Source organism: Fukomys damarensis, unplaced genomic scaffold (genome assembly GCF_012274545.1).
Source record: "Fukomys damarensis isolate Sample0158 unplaced genomic scaffold, DMR_v1.0_HiC HiC_scaffold_37, whole genome shotgun sequence".
Classification (NCBI taxonomy): Eukaryota; Metazoa; Chordata; class Mammalia; order Rodentia; family Bathyergidae; genus Fukomys; species Fukomys damarensis.
The window spans coordinates 17,295,689-17,310,601 of NW_022900949.1; the positions used below are offsets into that span (position 1 = coordinate 17,295,689).

The 14,913-nt window shown below is 47.2% G+C and overlaps 1 long non-coding RNA gene across 1 annotated transcript; it reads right to left on the reverse strand.

Annotated features, from left to right (window-relative positions):
* Positions 1–11,255: 11,255 nt before the first annotated feature.
* LOC104855739 lies at positions 11,256–13,671 on the reverse strand. Its single transcript, XR_778466.2, has 3 exons — positions 13,642–13,671; positions 12,819–12,893; positions 11,256–11,698 (listed from the first exon to the last, which is right to left on the reverse strand). It is a non-coding gene; the product is annotated as an uncharacterized LOC104855739 (long non-coding RNA).
* Positions 13,672–14,913: the final 1,242 nt, after the last annotated feature.

A 14,913-nucleotide genomic window follows, 5' to 3' on the forward strand; every position in this document is an offset into this window, starting at 1 on the left:
TGTAATTTTCATAATAAGCAAGTACATAAAGAAGTACATTCTGTTCAGGTGATAACCGAGCCTCAATCAAGCAGAAACTTTTTGCTTGAAATTTAAAAAAAAAATTTCTATTAGTGAAATTTCTTTTTTTTTTCTTTTTTTTTTTTCTTTTTTTGGAAGCACCCTGTTATCTAAAGAATCTTTGTAAGATTTTTGTAAAATTTTGTTTTACGAGATTTTATTTGAAATTGTTTTTTGCAAGATTGTTATATTTCTGTATGAATGTATTTTTTATTGGAATAACATAAAAGAATTCTTATCAGCATCTTGTTTCTGGTTGTTTTTCCGCAGTGGGGGCGGGGTTGTCCAAGCGAATTCCTGCTGCCTCTCTCCCCCTGGCTTCCTCCGGGGAAGCCAAGCCAGTCCGCAGGCCCCGCCTTCCCACCTAACCGCAGCCTGTCCTGCAGCGGGCGGGAGGGGCTGACCTTGCCCTCCCTGAAATGCGGGGAATGCTCTTCCGAGTGAGAGCCCAGTCACTCACCCTGGCTTCCTCCGGGGAAGCCAAGCCAGTCCGCAGGCCCCGCCTTCCCACCTAACCGCAGCCTGTCCTGCAGCGGGCGGGAGGGGCTGACCTTGCCCTCCCTGAAATGCGGGGAATGCTCTTCCGAGTCTGAGAGCCCAGGCCTGGACGTGCTGGGGAGTCACTGGCCACCCTCCACTCCAGGGCCAGCCGTCCCTCCCTGCCGTGCACCGGCCCCAGGAGTCCTGTCCCAGAGCAGCAGTTCGGGGTGGGCCGGGCTTCCTGGCTGCAGCTCTGGAGGGGTCTGCAGGGGTGTGACCAGGAGGAAGGTGGAGAGGCAGGGAGTGTCACAGGTTCGAGAGTCCCCTCCCCAGCTTTTCCAGGTTAGTCTCCTAAAGTAGGGCAGAAAGTAAAGGATACATCACCAGCACATGACTTTGTGTCTCCTGAGACCGATAGGCTGCCTTAAATGGCAGCTTTTTTTCTCTTACAACATTTTTGGTAAATGCAGTCTCAGTTTAACTCTACCGCATGGATCAGGGCAAATTGATCCATGCAGGAGTCCATTTTCAGATTGCACTAAGCCAGTCGGAGAGACGGGGAATCAGTGTGTGTTTCCTTGGGAACAGCCTTCTTCCCCTATCAGTGGTCTCCATTTTAGGTGGCGTAACTGTCGGCTGCTTTCCTTCTCGTAATTCTTCATTTTGTTAAGTGTCCTGAGTTTACAGACATTTTATAACTGAGTAGGGGAAATGTACATGTATGCCCAGATTAGGATTTTAGGAAAATTTTCTTTCTTTCTCTAACCGTGATGAAAATGCAAATGTGGAAGGATCTGTGATGGGGCCAGGCCTAAGGAACTTGACAGTGTTGCCAGGATCCACAGGTGTTAGGTTCCCAGCCTTGTCAGGGTGACTAACAGTTGGGTGGCCCTGGCCCTGACTCTGAGGGCTAAGTAAAGGGTTAACAGTACCATCTCCCACCACTGTCGTGCAAAATCCGTGTTGGACAGCTGAGTTATGTTCAAATAAGGTTCTGGAGAAGAGTCGCGTGGAGAATCTGCCGCAAACTTAGGATATTTATAGAACTCAAAAATTTCAGTGTGCTTAGCAAATTTTTTGAAACCTAGCTAAAAGAAAGGAAATGTTCTCGCTCCCACAAGCTGTGTGTTTTAGGGACAGTTAGCTGAGCTACACTGGACCTCAGTCTGCTTATTGCTAAACTAGTTTGGGCTGGGTCACATGTACCAGCATTTTCTAGAGCTCTCCAGTTATGCGGTCCATGAGTACAGAGTGGACTTCACATTACAGATTCACCATCTTCAGAGCTCTTGGCTCAGGTCTGGCAAACTTTCTCTTGGGCTACAGGAGAAAGTATAATGAAGGAACTTGCTCTAGAAATGGAAAGCAGACCATTCTCAAATTGCCTCTTGCCTCTTTATTTCATGTTAAGTTATTCAGGCATTGGACGGTGTATAGCATACATTTTTAAATTAAAAAATCAACATTGAAAAGTGCTCTTGTAGCCATAAGTGGATTTGAAGTCTCCTCAATTGATGAAATTCCATTCCATATCCAAGTTCATCTGTATTTTCAAAAGACAAGGAAGGCAATTGAAGTGGCTTCCTTTTTCATGATTGTTTTCTTTCTTGTTTATTTGTATGTTTGTTTTGTGGTACTTCCAGGGATTAAGCCCAAGCCTTCGGCCCTGAGCAACTTTTCCCAGCCCTTTTTTGTTTTGAGACTGGGTTTCACTAAGTCACCACATCCAACTGGAGCTAGAACTTGGCAGTCTTCTTGCCTCAGCCTCTCAGAGTGCTGTAATTATAGGTATGGGCCACCATGTCCTGCTTAACGTTTCTTACCTTCATGTAATGAGTTACTATAAAGTCCAGTGATCTTACAGATGATGGTGTCTGTGAGAGGGGGAGTCGTGTGATCGTGGATTTTATAGCCATTTCTCACATGGGGACAGGAGAGGCTTCAAGAGACCGCCTCTTCCTTGCCGACACTCAGCTACGAAGGTGCAGGCTCAGGTTCTAGTCCAGCTCTCTTGGATTCCAGAGACCATGATTTTGGCTACAGCCCTGTACTGCTTTCTGTTTTAGCCAACCTTTCTTGAGAGGCTTCCATTCAATCTGCAGAATTCACCTTAAAGCAATGTTGCATTCGTGAAATGGAGACAGAGCATTCTCATGGTTCAGAAGCACTGTAGCTCTAAACTGTGCTATAACCCTAAGAAAACAGAAGTAACCATTTTGAATTGCTTTCAAGATATGAGACAGATGGCGTGTATTTATTTTTAATGTTTAAGAATATAGAGAAAAGCAAGTGGGGATATGTCATCCGGCATTAATTGGCAGGAGTCACCTAATGTACATAGTTAAGATACAAAGGGAGGAAAATTAGGCCCAAGCACCAAGCAGATGAGGCAATGCAACGAAGTGTATTTAACTAGATTTAGTTTGTGGCAAGGTCTTTCTGTTTCACTCTAAGTAATTTTAATGAGAATTCTCCAAATGTCTGTGAATGACACAGAGAACAAATCTGGGTCCCACATTTCCTCATAGGAGCTATGCTAGGCTGAACAATCACTGCAGAATCTTCCACAAAGGACGCATTTATCTAGAACTCCCAGCATCAATATGAGATTCTACCCACTCCGGTTCTAAGCTTCTTACATAATCTATGCAAGAAAAAAATGTTATCACATGATCTCTGCCATTGTTCCTTAAAATAAGAGCCCCCAATTGAAATCTGCCACAAACAATTAGCTTCTGTAAAACAGTTCCAATTCATAGGTAATGGATAACTGTATTATGCTATGTACCATTATTTTTCTAAAGTTTGTCCTTTGCTGGTCACAGAACATATTTATAAGTGAGTTGCACATATCCACTAAGCCCAGCACTGTTCCCCTTGATTTCTAAAGTTTCACGTTACCACATTTCATTGTGGTTGTGCAAGACTTGCTTCCAGATGTGCAAGATAGTTAATGACACACACTGACATTATCAGTTAACTCACTCCCAAGCCAGGCAGCATCGCCCAAGCGTCATTTTTCTGTTTGTGTTGGTGAGGAGCTGAGAAAACGGATGGGTGAGACGAGACGGCATCGAAGTGCACTGATGTGAATCTGCCCCTGAAGACAGGAATGTGAAAAACCCACACCTATAATCCCTGCCTTCACTTGTGCAATTTGCCACCCTCTGCAAAGTAGGTTATTTATTCACAAGCTCAGAAGCAAGAGCGAGAAATACGTGTGTGTGCAGGTCTTGATTGTAAAAAGTCTGACTCTTTGTAGTAAAACTGCTTTGGGGCACGATTCTTACAGACACATTTGCATATACATTTAGTTCACGTGTTTTAGAGAAAACACTGGTGCTAGATGCAGATTTAAGACACTGTTATAATGAGCCCAAATCGAACCTTTGTCACCATGTCCTGACGGGAGATGACACAGGAGACTGGTGCTACAGGAGGACTTGGAGAGAGGAGACCCTCCTGAGCTGCGGCGGGAACGGCGCCAGCGTGCCCCAGAGGTTCCCAAGGGACTGGCCTGATCACTGGGCTTTTCCAATGTGCAGTAGGGTTCCCTCCTTCAGGTTCAAGTGTGGGAACAGGGCTAGTCCCATTCCCCACCCTAGGAGACAGGTTTATGGGGATTAACGCGGGAAGGCTGCCGGCAGCTTCCGATTCACCACTCATCAGTCGTGACCGGGCTGTGGAGTTCCTGCTCTGCTGTCATTGGGAACACTGCCTTGTAAGGACCTGTGTGCTTTCTCGAGCAGCTGGGGCCACACCTGGGAGTCAGTCGACTGCACAGAAAGCAGGGATGTTGCAGACTCGAAGACCCCACAGCCCCTTCTTTAAGCTGTGAGTTTCCTTGGAAACCTGCAGCATGAACACGGCCTAGGAGATTAGGAAGAGCAAGAAGCGTCCCCCGTATTGTAATTGGGGCAGTCAGCAGTGAATCTTCTCGTGCGGAACCTCAAGGCAAAGACTTCGTTAGTTTCTGTCTCTGTGATTATTACTTAACCCATGTCAGCTGTGATTTCACATCTCTAAAGTGGGTACGGTGGGGGACCCTTCCTGTTGGGGGATTAGACAGAAGGTGTGTAGGAGACTGGACCACGGCCCAGAGCACAGCAGACAGTCAAGTGTCGATCATTATTGTTCTGACATGGTGAATATTTATTACTTAAATAGGAAAATGATTTTCTTTCTGCCCATCGAATTTATTTTAAAATGGATTCCTGTCTTAAAATTAACAATAGGAATCATTCACTCGTATTTTTGTTCCACCACATAATTTTCTCCTAAATTCAGGGAAGGATAAGTACAGACTATTACGCTGTTTCTAAAAGTGACCTATAAAGTTGTTTCCTCTTGCAGTACTTGTGGTGCTACTGAAATCTTGCAGGAAGGAAATTCTGCAAATCTTTGAGTAAAAAAGCACTTTGCTGTCAAAAGCCAGGAACATACTGACCAGTGGCAGAGCTGAACTGACCATCAGACTTGATTGGCCAAATTCACTGTAGTTTTAACAAGAAGAAAGGCCCCAAAGTCCCAGTGGTTACTCCATTTTTCACAAGCAGCTACAAGTCCTGAGGTTGGTCCGATTCTTCTGAGTCAGGTGGATATAAGTCACCACTCAACAGATGTCTGGAATTATTGCATTATTTATTACATGCTTTCCAACAAAATGAATTATGTGCATTAAATACCTCATACATCACAAAGTATCAGTCAGTATACTGGAAGCCAGTTTAATTTGGCAGAGAGTCTGTCCAATTAAAGTTGGCATACATACACTCAGATATACCTGTCTTTTTTCTTTATTTTCTTGTTTAAATTGATTTTGTCTACTTCCTTATTATTTTCACTGTATTTTTTCTCTGTGCCTAACTTCCATGAAAATGTGTCTTCACCCTCATTATCCTTAGGGGAAATGACATACCCTCAATTTGTAGGCGTTTTTGTTGTTGTGTTGCTATGTGCTTAGGTATAATGTAGCATTTTTTCCATCTGAGTAGCACAGTGGGCCAGGGTGAACCCTACGATGACCCTCATCCAGGTGAGCAGGAAAGCCATTATTACTCTTGTTTTGCAGGGGTGCCCTGGAGACACAATTAACCACACAGTCAGTGCCAGGCAGAACCAGAGACAGCCCAGCTCCTCTCTTCTCACTCCCGTACTGTCCTGTGTTCGGCCTTTTTCCTAATTTCTCGATTTAGACGCTGCAGGGTGGCAGGTGATTCTGCACTATGCCTGGGGCTGACGCACTGCTGTATTCTGTCGTCTTCTGCTTGGGCTCCACTCTCACCTTCTTTCCTGACAGCGGGACTCACAGCAGCCAGTCATGGGTGATCATGGTGCCCAGACGCACTTCACAGTCGGGCACTCAGCAGAGGGGCGGTGGGTCGCCGTGCTGGGGTCCCTCCCTGGACCTCTCCTGAGTGACCACCCGAGAAGCAGGAGACGCAGAAGGATGGAACAGCTTCTCAGAGCCTTCCCTTACGCTGACCCCTTCGTCAGCCTGTCAAGCCCTGCCAGCCCAGGGAGCCCCAGCGCTGAGCCCTCCCTTTGCTCCTTACTTGAATCTTATTTGATACTGAGCACCCGACACCTTTCTGCTTCCATCTACTGTTTATGACACAGCTGGAGAGCCAAGAGTGTGTGTGTGTCCCCAGCCTACACAACACACTGTAGTTTTGATGACGCTGATGAGATCGTATCCATCCACCGCTGCTTTGCCATCACCTGCTCAGCTCCCTCTGACCCGGACATGACTTGATCAGACAAGAAGTCACCACGGCCATTCACTGTGGCCACAGGCCACACGTCCCCATGCAGGAGCGACGTGCATCTGCAGAAGCAGCAGGAGAGTGTCCTTACTTCTGGACAAGTCTGCAGTCTACTGTGAAATACCCAACATGGGCCCGGACAAGGGACAAAGAAAATTTGTTTCTATCTTTAGTATTTGCTGGTAGAGTCACACTAAATGTCCAGCACCTCCGTCCTGAGGTATAATGGCATTTCAAAAATAGACAGAAGAGGTTCTGTCAGCTCAAGGGTACCCTTCTGGGGTTTCCAACTATGCCCCCAGCTTCCTCACCTTTTTTTGCTCTCCTTCCCTGGAGTCTGAGTCCATGCAGGCAAAGAATTGTTTCTGTAACTCACTAGCTCTGATTCCACTGGATCCAGTCTGGCTCAGTGAACTAGGGAACAGACGGACGGATGAATCTGCTTCTGTTGTCTCTTTGCTCTTGTGTGAACATGGCAGGTCCAAGGAGAGCCTGTGCAGAGAAGCCAGCAGCTCGTTTGGTCCCCAGTACCAGCCCCTCCTAGCAAGTATTCCTGTGAGTGCTCCATTTAGCGTTGGGCCCTATCGGAAAGAGGGTCACCTGACTTCCGGGGGAAAGGTTAGGAAAAGAGGAGAAGGGAATCAGGAACCACAACCTGCAGGCTGGGCTCTGAGCAGCTCGCTGTTAACAACAGGCCTTGCTCCACCTGGGGGCATCAACTATGAGTGCTCTTTCTGCTTCAAAGTCACATTAATTAGAAAGGACTCAGCCCCCAAGTCTCCAGGAAGTGCCATGCATTTGGAAGGAGCTACTCAGGGAAAGGAAAGTGAAGCCTTCTTAAAGCAGGTTCTGGGCTTGTCATTAAAATTTGAATCATCAAGTGAGTGTTTTGATGCATTACTTCAACACCAAGTGCAAAACGTTTCTAATTCCAGATATAATTCCTTTGCTCGTGAGGAATAAAGTAGGTGTCTCCGAGTTAAAATCGCTACAAATCCCAAACGTCCTTTTTCACAAAGTGCCCCCTTCTCTGGCTTTTTACCCACAAGCCACTTGATGCTTATCTTACAGCATTAAAACGGAATAATCATCTGTTTTCTTCCAGGTCAGTGGGTGATTGAGCTGTCACTGCCCATCATGTATTTGGTTCAGGAAGACACGCGAACCCGGAGTCTTCTCCATTTAAAGGGAAAATGCTGCACTGAGCAGGCTGGGATGGAGAGATGGCATTGGAGAGCCTTCCTGGGGGTCCCTGTGTCCACGGCAGGTTTGGAGGCCTGGAGCCTGGCTCTCCTCTCTGCAAGGGATTTCCTCAGGTCTAAGTGTGCGTGCAACTGATTTCTGGAACACCTGGAGGAAGAGAGACCGCCCTCCACTTAGAGGGGGGCTGATTTGGGGTCACACCCTTTGCACAGGGAATTTCTCACATGCCTTTATTGCTCTCAGTGACCCTCTGTTCCACCCGTGTTTGAGACTGGCCACAGGGAAAGCCTACACAGGAGATCTGAACCACAAATTAAGCGTGTGATGCCCAGGACTGGGACTCCAGCCCTGTGCTCACCTCCAGCTCTAGACTTGGGCTAGACGGTCTCCCCTTCTGAGGGAGAAATCATCATTTCCCCAGATTCCTCAGGTGGGTGTACAGTTCTCAGGAGAGAATGCAGAAGAAAGCCTTTGGCTGGTGAAACTGTGTTCAAATATTAGGGTACGGCTGCTGTTTAACCTTCCTCTGCTTCAGTTTTCTCATTTGCAAAACTGGGTTTGAGTGCAGCAAGTGTGCCGGTGTTGGTGAGGATTACAGGGTATGTAAGACCCTCTACCGGAGCCTCGGATCGAAGTGGGCAATGTATAGCATAGTTTGCGGGAACTCAGATTGTTGTTGTGATTGCTCCTCTGCAAAAGAGGAAAAATAGAATTTAAAATAGCCTTCTAGAACCATCCTGTAAGTCCAGAGGACCTAGACCAGAAATCTCCTGGGTAAGTTGGAGAGCGTGAAAGGTGCTCTTGGCACTCTCAGCCCGACGTGAGCGCCTGACTCTTCCTAGGCCGCGGCTGTACTTTGTCCTTCCTCCTATGGCTCTTGGACTCCCAGTGAGCTCTCCTGGAAAGTGGAATGTGAAGACCAGGGCTGCCGTTCTTGGCCGTGAACCCAGTCTCCTGGAAAGCAGCGGTTGTAGTTCCCTCTGCCATGTGTGCATGTAATGAAGATGGCTTTCTGTTCCCTCGCTTCCGGTGATTGGCCCACTACTGAGCGTTGTTTTCCCATGGAGGACAGGTTCTGCCAGCAGAAGAAAGCTAAGTTCAGGTAAGGACGCTATTAAGCATCGGCTGAAGTTAGGAGTGGTCACCAGATTTTGAAATGATAGGGTCAGTCCTACCTCCTGTAACTCAGAAGCATGGTGCTGAGCTGTCCACTGTCTGAAGGTTTGCATTTGCTGGGGTTGAGAGATGGAGAAAACATCTGAGTGAAAAATAGCTTCAGGGCACAAGGGCAACAGAGGAGCCAACTAGAGAACTCTATCTCCTTCCGCCGGCAAAGTGATGATAGCAAAAGTGACAGCAACAGACTCAGAAGGGACTGTGGATGCCCACAGATCATGGTCTCCGCCCTGCACACTGAGCCCGCCGGTCCTTACCTGGGGGAAGCTGCTTTCTGCACCCACAATGTCTACCTGCCTCCACTCCCGGCTCGGTGGCCCACACCCGCTGCTCTCTTCTCCTGTTTCTGTAACTACAGGGACCTTGTGACAGTCTCACTGGCTCCCCATGGGGCAAGTGCTTTGTGCAGCTGTAAGAAAGTGATGGATGGGCTTTCGAGTCAAATAGACCTGGATTCAAATGCCAGCTCCAGAAGTTTCTAACCTTGAGAACTTGGAAAGTCTCTACGCTGCGAGAGCTGGGTTCCTTCTCCCTAAATTGGGGAATGGGATATCTTGCTCTCAGTTTCCTATGGTGAGGATAAATGAGACTCTGCATTTGGTGTTCGAATCTGTGGCAGCTCCGAGACCGCTTGGATATGCAGAGCTCAGCGTGCTTTTGTCTGCCAAAGAAGGAGAAGAAGGATTTACCTCTTGGCAAGAGCTCAACGCCCAGCAGAGAGAGAATTTCACTTCCATCTCCAGTTTAATCCTGAATGCTAACACCAAATAGGTAGAGACCTGAGGCTGTTCAGATATTGCATCTAACTCGTATAGAATTTTGAAATATAAGAAATCTCAAATCAACAGATGTTTTTCAGTCCATGGACAAGTTACAGCCTTGAATCTTTCTTTCCTCTGCCCATGATTGCTCATACATCCGAGGTATGAATGCAATTCAGTCTTACATAGCATGACCGCGATGTTGGTGTCAGTGATGGGAAAGAACCCAGGCCTTCTGACTCCGGGTCCTGTTTACTTCCTGCTGAATTACTTTCATCACAGCTTCTGTGACCTTGGGAATGGCAGACAAGTCACACACAGGCAATAAAGAGTGGATTACAACAGCACAAGCTCACTTTATCGACTAGTATCTGCAATCTCATCTTTACACTTTACATTTTATACTTTTATTTCCCTTCTCACAGCTCAAAATATCAAAGAACCCTGACCTTGTATTTTGTGTCAGTTCCAAAGGTCAGCTGCCGTGGCTACTAGAAGAACTGTGACTGCATGTGAACAGCCCTGCTCTTGGGCTGTGCGATGGACCGCAGAGTCCTTTGTGTGCTCTAGATCTCTGCCTTGATCACAAATCACTAGTGATCTTCAATAAATAAATGAGTGTCCAAATGCTGTAAGTGAGTTTAAGTTTATTGCCACACCTAGAAGCAAAGCTCAAACACATATATGTGCTGTGACAGGGACAGTCACCTTTAGGTCATGGAATGTAAACAGGAGAAGGAATTATTCACTGCGTTGTTGTTTCCTGGTCAGGTTTAGGATATGTGCTATCTTTACCCGGTCAATATTTTGCATTTCTCTTTCCATAGACAGAGCAGCAATGTAAGCTTTCAGGGGCCAGGAACGACATCTAAAAGCCACATTTACCGTAGCACCGAGGACAGACATCGCATTCACCCTAGGAGGTCAACAACTGGGACCGGAAGGTCTTATGTAATACCGGTCACTTATTGAGATGTGGCTTTCCACCTCACTCGAGAGGAAGTAAGCCGTAAGGTTTTACTTCTCGATTGGACAGTCGGCTTCCTATTGTTGGTTGGGCTGCCCCACCCATACCTGTATTACACAAGCTAAACACCATCGTGACAGGGTTGTCCACAGCGAAGCAGTCACTAGACATCTGAGTTAGTCTCCGAAATGGAGCAAAAGAGAAACAAATGGGCTCGGGTGGACTTAGTAAATGTTCTCTCAACTGAATTGGAGCCTGGATGGTGTCTGTGAAACATCTTCCCTTTCATCTCCAGCCAGCATATCTGGGATGTGCTTCTAAATTCTGAGTGTCTCTCTAAAGCACACTGAAGTTTTTGAGTACTGTGGTTTGGTTCCTAATAAAGATTATTAAAAAAAAAAAGGTGAGGGAGATGTCAGGATAATCCTGGATGGTTGCTGGTTTAAAATAAAAGAAAATAAATCCAAATAATATCAGAAAAACAACACCAAAATAACAGCACAAAAATTACCCTTGTTTTTGTACAGAGTGGGAGGATAGTTTGTTTCCAAGGTGCTCGCTCCTGCCTGTTTTATTGCAATGACCAGTTCTACATATTGAAAATTGTCTCAGTATTCGATATTATTCTCCTCTAAATCTTGTAAGGGCAAGAATTACTGACCTCACTCTAGAATGGAAATTCCTTGGACTTCAAGGTGCCAATGTCACCAAACTAGAAGTCAGACTGCAATCCAGATCTTTATTTACCTGACATCACCGTGGCCTTTCAGGAATGCAAGAAGTCAGACTCTTAGCCCCTCTCTGAGGGCAGATTTTCATCCTGGAGCAGCTTCCTGGGCCGAGGGATCAAGTTCATACCAGACGTTTGAAGGATGCATTACTCACCTCCCCAGGGCTTGTACCTCGTGGTTGGCCTATGAGTCAGAAAGGCACCTGGGCTGACGAGGGAGAATGGACACTTTCATTGCCCCTTCCTACCTGCTCTGGGAAAACTGGTGGAACCGTGGCAGTGGCAGCTGGACACTATTTATAAGGTACAGTTCCCTGGGCAAGTACACAAGAAGAGGCCAGTACCTTCTGAAAAGGGAAGGACCCAGGTGAAATTTCTGAAAGAGATACAAGGAGTGGCTGCAGATATTGGGTTGTTGAGGAACTGCTTACTCTGGGAGGCGGGGCGGGGGCAGTGACCTGGGAATCTGTGCTCTGTTCAAATCCACGTGGCTCCAGCAGCTCCTGAGGTCCCATCTGGCTGCAGCATGAGCCCTTCCTCCCAGTGTGATGGGATTCTGTAATATGGGAGACCAGGAAATACAAACTCAATTTCCCTTCACAGTTATAGGATTTAAATTTTCTAGAAGCAAAGAAGAAGCTGACTGGGGAAAGGCTGTGGAAGAGGATGATGGCAAACCATGGGTCTTCCCACCACAGCTCCGACTTAGAATTTCAGCTCTAGAATTTGAGGCCAGCCTCTTACAGACACCAGGACGACACACACACGTGCCAACAGTGCAGCCAAGCACCTGCAAGATGAGTGCATTTCCTGAATAATTTGTTTGGGGCTACTTTATACTAGTGTGTGCAGAAATCACAAATATTATTTTATTCCCGTAATGGATTCGGTAGAGGGACTGCTATCCCTATTTCCCCAAGAATTTGTGACTTGCCTAGGGATTTTCATGTCTCAATCCACCCTTTGACCATGCACACTTCCTCAGAGACAAAAAGGAGCTTGCCCCTTCACGACCTCCAATCAAAAACAGTAAAATCCGCAAACGAAGTTAATTGTAGTATCACCCAAGCACTCGTAAGGCCAATAAATCATGAGTGCTTATTAAACGTATTACATGGTGAGTATTTTGCATGGTGTGTTTATAGCCTGCAAGATGGGGCTGACCCTCCTCATTTATTCTACCTCCCCCTGCTGAGTTTTCAAGCACAGAAAGGCAAAAGAACAAACAGATCACAATGCAGTGGAAGAGAAGGCCAGTGGGACGAATGTATGCAAATGATGGGCTTCAACTCCCAGGACCCCAAGCCAGGTGCACTGTCCTTGTCCAGGAAGCCCTGCCTGATCATTAACCTTCAAGAGGACCCTGGAGGTCAGCTGTGGCCAGTCCCTTCTCTTCCAAATGCAGAAAAGCATACATATTTGACTTTCCATGCTTTGCAGAAAGGGTACAAATCCAAATTAGATGGCCAAGAAACAGCAAAATAAAATTACCTATGTGTATATCTGTCTGTGTTGCCTGAGTGTACCAATTCAGCAATTCAAAAGGAAAAGCCCAAAAGTTGAAAAACCTAAGTAACTGGAGTAGGGAATCTCTCAGGGATGACACAGACTTTAAAACTTTGTATTCCAGACATTGGTCTCTAATTCTCAATAAATTTGTGAAACTTATCTCTTACCCAGCATTTCTTTTGGCAGATTCAGCGATAACTTCATCTCAGCATACTTGTTCAGGAAGCTCTGAAATGTTTGACCTAGAAATGACACCAAGTGTTAGGTTGAAGATTCTCTTGCCTCTTAAAATATAGCACAAGAGAATATCAGGCTCAGTATATCCAGAAGTGGAGCCTTGAGTTGGAGCTATTTTCCCAATTAGCGCCTTATATGCAAAGCAGGGGAACACAGGATATTCCTTGTTTTATTGCTCTTAGAGTCAACGTTGTATCAAGAGACAGAAACCAAGATGACTCAAAAGTCCTTCAAAGAGGCAGTCTTCTCCTAGAGAACTGCCTGTTTTTACACAGCCTGTGCAGAGGGAAAACTGTGATTAAGGATCTGTAATTTTTATTTGCAGATTTTCAGTTCTGCTCTAATTTGGTTGAAACCATCGGTTCCATCTTTCATTTCCTGCAACAAGTGTGTCCACACAGCCAGCTTCCAGGCACGTCCGTGTGGTCCCATTGGGCCGTGTGCCGGCAAGCGTGGCCTGCGGTGTCTCCTGTGAGGACGGTGGCTGGGGGCGCCCCGGGAAGGAGGTGTGCTCCCCCTGAGGCGGGAGGGTGTGCACCCCCACCCCGGAGGGAGCTGGGCTTGACACCGGATGCAGAAGGTGTAGATAGAAGCTGAGTGAGAATCAGAAGATTCGGGGGAACTTGAAAGTGACCAGATGCTTTTAGCTCAGAGATTTGAAATCCAAGAAAGGAAAGGAAAAGAGAGGAGAAGGGAGGAAGGATCGTGCAGGTTTTGCTGCATTTTGAGAAAGAAGGAACTGAACACTGTTACCCTTCCGGGTCCTCCTTAACGCTGATAATGCAGTGAGAATCCCTTGACTAAGCAGGAAGCCAGCCATCTTGAGAAAGGTATGAGCGCCTTGGTGCCACTCCCCAAATTCTCTGTCACTCTGTCAGCATCAGCCACTTCCCCGATCTTCACCAGGTCTACAGGTCATGAGGACACTTGTTATTACTCATCTATATTCTGAGAATGATCCAGAATACATTGGAAAAAGAAGGCCGCGGCCCGTGACCTCCATTACCTGTTTTGGAGAGGGACCGGAGTAGGGTTTCCCTGGTCGCGAGCTGCCGAGGCACTCGGAAACCGTCCTGAGGCTGCACGGTGCATCTGGCCCATCCCGGGAGAAGGGAGAGCACACAGGAGCCACAGCATCCAGACGGCTCCAGAGTAGCCCCACTGAGGACTGTCTCCTTCAGGGTGGCAGGAAGGGGACGCGCAGGAACTCCGGAAAGAGCGAAGAACTTCTGGGCAGAGAGAGTTCAGCATTCACACAGACGTCTCCTCTTCCTTCTGAATCATGTCTGTGGCTAAAAACTGCCAGCGGGAGCTGGACGGGAGTCCCCACGGCAATTCTCCTCATACTGACCGGGCTCTGCCACAGTGGGCCTCACCACTTTCCCATTTGCCCTTCCCCGTCCCTCGGTCCTGCTGCCCCTTCCTGTCAGGACATGCCCACCGTCCTTCCGTCTGCACCCCAGGCTCCCAGGAGACAAACTCCTTTCCTTCTTCTCTGATTCTCTTTTCCCTGAGACAGGCTAAATCGCTCGGGCCGCTCTTAGACGTCCAGCTTTGCCCAATGGTCAGAGGGCTATTGCCGAAGATTCTTTGGGTAAAGTCTACTTTTCTACAGCTGAGAACCAGAAGCCATTTTGCTAAATAAGCTGCCGTCTGCATTTCCCTCCCCTGCTGCCTCCCTTCCTACCTTCCATTCTATGAATACGTGCTTTTCTGTCAGACCGTCTGAGCCGGGATCTCACCAGTCATCACTGCACACGTGAGTTTGGAGGACTCACCCGACAGTGTCCCTCTCTCCGCCTCTCTCTTTGTCTCTGTCCTTCTTTGTCTACAAAGTGGGACAATACTTGCACCACCTCGCAGGACTGTCTTACATATGAGGAAACCGGGAAGAACGTCTGATCTACGAGAAGCACTCGGATGTTTCCAGCTGTCCGCACTCCCTGTTAACTCACCTGCTGCCAGGACATCTTCCTCTGTGAGCATAAGATGAGCACAGCAGAGACAACGCTGTGGCTTGGCTTG